General features: G+C 40.9%; 2 long non-coding RNA genes across 2 annotated transcripts; one reads left to right on the top strand and one right to left on the bottom strand.

The window, feature by feature from the left end:
* Positions 1–215: 215 nt before the first annotated feature.
* LOC116354334 (uncharacterized) lies at positions 216–1,420 on the bottom strand. Its single transcript, XR_004203557.1, has 2 exons — positions 1,261–1,420; positions 216–518 (listed from the first exon to the last, which is right to left on the bottom strand). It is a non-coding gene; the product is annotated as an uncharacterized LOC116354334 (long non-coding RNA).
* A 1,352-nt stretch (positions 1,421–2,772) lies between these two features.
* On the top strand, positions 2,773–4,592 carry LOC109907296 (uncharacterized). The gene is made up of 3 exons (XR_002257516.2): positions 2,773–3,015; positions 3,776–3,900; positions 4,149–4,592. It is a non-coding gene; the product is annotated as an uncharacterized LOC109907296 (long non-coding RNA).
* The last annotated feature ends 434 nt before the right edge of the window (positions 4,593–5,026 follow it).

The raw sequence follows: 5,026 nt of genomic DNA on the forward strand, positions 1-5,026 counted from the left end.
ATGACAACTGATATTCTCCCAAATTAGCCACTAGTACCATTAAGTTCCAATGTTTCAGCTAGAGTATGGTGCTGTAATTATTTTATACTTGTTGGTCAGTATCCAGTACTGTATCTGTGTGATGTCAATGTCCTGTAAAATAGAGTATCACGTCCAACATCATTGAACTCTGAACACACACACACACACACTAAAAAAGGACACGTACACAGATCGATAGTTTCATATAAAACACAATGATTTGCGTATACTCTTCAGCACTGGTCAATAAAGCATACAGCAAGTGTGTGTAACAAGGGTTAAATGACATCAAAATGACAGTCACATGAGGACCTGTCCAATGTGAAGATTAGATTCCTTGGCTGTTTCTTACTGTGGATCCAAAATATGTACTGTGTGTATTCATAAGGTGACTGGGGTCAAGGTGTGGTCTCATGTTTCTGCTCCCCGGCTGTGTATGGCTGTGCTTGGAGGACCAGGCTGGGTCGGAGCTATCCCATCAGGCTGTGCTGGTGGGTCTGACAGAAGAGAAGAAGAAACTACATGAGCGGGCACGTTCCAGCGGATCAGTTTCATGCAGTTAGTTACCAGCATTGGTCACCGCCTTTTAAAAAGTGGGTGGCATTATAGGGATAAAAAAATTGTCCGATTTGCACCTACATATCAACTGCATGAACTTCGGAAAATCCATGTGCTCAAAGGCCATTGCTTGCATTGTGGAAGGTGCTATAGTCAATTAAGGTGTTTTTGATTGACCACGCGAATGTGACCAAAGCCATGACTGAAACAGGAACCAACTTTGCTGAGATTTAAAAGACAGTGGATACAAATGAATGTGATATTTGAAACCTTTCTAACCAATGAATTGTACAAATGTTTTCATTTTGTGAGTGTGTGATACAGGTGGTAGAGACAAGTTTATTTTGATCTTATTAATAAGGAAAACTTTAATAAAACAATGGCAGCTATGTTGATTTGGGGCTTCCTGTTGGAAAACAACAACATTGACCAACATTTGGCTGGGGCAGATACACCTCCCCAAACTTCAATCGTCAACTTCCGTCTGCATTACTAAGTCAACATACAGAGCATTCGGAAAGTATCCAGACCCTGTCCCCTTTCCACATTGTGTTGCGTTACAGCCTTTATTCTAAAATCGATTAAAACACATTTTCTTCAAACAATATCCCATAATGACAAACAAAAACAGGTTTTTAGAAATTGTAGCAATTTTTTTAAACAAATAAAACACAGAAATACCTCATGTAAATAAGTCCAAACACACCAAGACAGTCGAAGTGGGCACGACAAAGCCACTCCCCTCTCAGGAAACTAAAAAGATTTGGCATGGGTCCCGAGATCCTCAAAAGGTTCTACAGCTACAACATTGAGAGCATCGGTTGCATCACTGCCTGGTACGGCAATTGCTCGGCCTCCAACAACAAAGCACTTCCGAGGGTAGTGCGTACAGCCCAGTACATCACTGGATAAAAGCTGCCTGCCATCCAGGACCTCTACACCAGGTGGTGTCAGAGGAAGGCCCTAGAAATTGTCAAAGACCCCAGCCACCCCAGTCATAGACTGTTCTCTCTACTACCGCATGGCAAGCGGTACCGGAGTGCCAAGTCTAGGACAAAAAGGCTTCTCAACAGTTTTTACCCCCAAGCCATAAGACTCCTGAACAGGTAACCAAACGGCTACACTGACTATTTGCATTGTGTGCCTCCCCCCAACCCCTCTTTAACGCTGCTGCTACTCTCTGTTCATCATATATGCACAGTCACTTTAAAAGATACCTACTATGTACATACTACCTCAATAAGCCTGACTAACAGGTGTCTGTATATAGCTTTTCTACTCTTTTTTTCAAATGTCTTTTTACTGTTGTTTTCTTTCTTTACTTACACACACACCTTTTTTCCCACACCATTGGTTAGAGCCTGTAAGTAAGCATTTCACTGTTGTATTCGACACACGTAACAAATAAACTTTGATTTGATTTGAGTATTCCAAACCTTTGCTCTGAGACTCAAAATTGAGCTCAGGTGCATTCTGTTTCCATTGACCATCCCTGAGATGTTTTTACAAATTGATTGAAGTTCACCTGTGGTATATTGAATTGTTTGGACATGATTTGGAAAGGCACACAGCTGTCTATATAACATCCCGACAGTTAACAGTGCATGTCAAAGCCATGAGGTTGAAGGAATTGTCCATAGAGCTCCGAGACAGGATTGTGTCGAGATAAATATCTGGGGAAGGGTACCAAAACATTTGTGCAGCAATTGTATGTCCCCAAGAACACAGTGACCTCCATCATTCTTAACTGGAAGAAATTTGAAACCACCAAGACTCTTCCTAGAGCTGGCCACACGGCCAAGCTGAGCAATCGGGGGAGAAGGGCCTTGGTCAGGGAGGTAACCAAGAATGGTTACTGACAGAGCTCCAGAGTTCCTCTGGGGAGATGGCAGAACACGCCAGAAGGACAACAATCTCTGCAGCCTCTACATCTGCATTGCTTGGCTCTTTGGGGTTTTAGTCTGGGTTTCGGTATAGCACTTTTTGAGACCTGCTGATGTAAAACGGGCTTTATACATACATATGGTGTGTGTGTGTGTGTGTGTGTGTGTGTGTGTGTGTGTGTGTGTGTGTGTGTGTGTGTGTGTGTGTGTGTGTGTGTGTGAACAAAACATTTCAAAGAAATGGGCCTAGTTTCCTATAAGTCAGTTGTGACATCACAACCGAAAGTGACTGATTCTGAAATCTCAGACTTCCGAGCGTTCAAATGTACTGGAAACTCGCAGAGCTCTGAGTTTAGAGCGATGATTTTCCGACTCGAAGATCACTAACGTGATCTTTTGTTTTGAGTTCCAAGTTGTTGGAACGCGGCATTAAGGCGTTTCCGTGTGAATGTCGTCGCGATGTAGGTGTTTTCCAGAGCGATCATTAACGCAGAACACACACCTTTGGGCTCTTGAAGGGACATATTATCTCAGACAAGATGGCTTTGGTTATGTGAGTAGCAAATATGTGTTATACTGTACTTGTCACCAGGGTTCGGATCAATATTATTTCACTTCAGTCAATTCAAGAACTAAGAATTCAAATTCCTCATTTGTATCATAAAGAATCATTGGGGGAAGGTGAAATGGGAATTGACCCAAACGGCATCGTGTAACGGCAGTTATAGATGTTTTTTGTACTCATTTCAAGTTATGCACGTGATGAGAGTCTAATTCAAACATTGAATTTGTTGAAACGACTGGACATATTAGATTAGGTGTAACATTTCATTGATAAAAGCAACAGAGCTTTATATTTAGGACAAACTATATGGCTCTGTGTTGCTCTAATCAATGGAATGTCGGCATCATTAAAATGATCATATTGCCAGCTAACTAAAATGAAGGGAGAGGAGACAAGATAATTGAAAGCTAAATTATTATCACTAGGGTGCAGTGCGTCCATGCATGTCTGTGATTTTCGCCTATTTCATAACCGAGGCCACTTGATTCTAAGCAACACTGCCACTCTCAGGCTATCATCATTAGGTTAAACAGGTGAAAGTGTTCTGTGGAGTGATTCACCACCTGTGTGGAGTCTGAACTGAGCACCTATCTACAAAAGACATACTGACTCTCAAATGAGGGTTTTTGTTCTGTGAGTAGTGTAATTGTCTTTGTCACCATTTCCCTCATCACTGTGACCCTGTGAAAATGTCAAATGGTGAGCTTGTCATTAAATTATTAATGGGCATTTCCCTTCATTTCAACAGTCAAGGATTGGTTTTCGGGGCCTTTAAACTCGGTCTGCTGGTAGTATCAACTAAAACTCTCATCGTTATTGGAATTGTCGTTGTTGTAGTAATTGCAACATACTACCTTGCCAAATCGTTTTATGGTGAGTAAGGCTAGGTTTAAAATGTATACAATGACCAATACAATGCATTTTGTAAAAAGTTGAAGATGTATTTTTTTGTCCGATGGTTGTGTGTGATTTGTCCTACACTTTTTGGTCCTGATCAAAACAAGGAGAAAATGAATGCTGTCCATATTGGCCTATACATTCAAGAATCCCTTTGCTTTGAATCACACTGATGCAATAGAAAACCCTACTGATTGGGCTGGTACTGTTTTATAATTCAACAGAGAAACAGAAGGCGGCATAAACCTCAGCAACATGACTAACGACTGGAGAGGAGCCAGAGGTTGATTAACTCGACGACTTACTGTCTCTCTTTACTGCTCTGTTCATTACATGGGTTTTTACAATGAGTTGTAAAGGGAAATGGTCTATATGCTCTTGAGCAAGGCACTAATCCAGAGTGATTTACAAGAGCATTGAGGGTCAAGAGCTTCTGCTAAATGTCTAAAATATAAATATGACTTCAATTTCAGTGCACATGTCTGCCCACAATGGATAGAGTGGACCAATGAATCCAGCTGTTTATTAGATGAAAAAAAAAAAAAAAAATCGGTATCACCTGTTCATATTGTCCTTTTCAAATGTTTCCCGTGTCTATCAAGACATTTAAACAACCTAAAAGTGAATTATAATTGTAATGTGTGGCAATTAAATGTATTCATCCCTCATCCTCCGTTTGACTTTAATGGTTTTCAAACTACATGTCTGGGTGGGAGGGAGGGATCGATGAAAGAAAAAGGGATATGACAATGAGTTTTTATGAAAGACCATCATGAGGGTGAGGTGCAGCACTGGTCCAGTAGGGCTGCTATACTGTGGTTCTGGTCCTATCAAACTCTACAGTCAATGAAAGAAACCAACCTATAATACTTTCTCTAAAACACTCACCCTCAGACACAAGATGACTGATATTCTCCCAAACTAGCCACTAGTACTGTTTCAGCTAGTTAAGAGTATGGTGCAATATTTCTTTCATACTTGGTCAGTATCCAGTACTGTATCTGTGTGATGACAATGTCCTGTAAAATAGAGTATCACGTCCAACATCATTGAACTCTGAAAACACACACACACACACTAAAAAAGGACACGTACACAGATC

Source organism: Oncorhynchus kisutch, linkage group LG17 (assembly GCF_002021735.2).
Source record: "Oncorhynchus kisutch isolate 150728-3 linkage group LG17, Okis_V2, whole genome shotgun sequence".
Classification (NCBI taxonomy): Eukaryota; Metazoa; Chordata; class Actinopteri; order Salmoniformes; family Salmonidae; genus Oncorhynchus; species Oncorhynchus kisutch.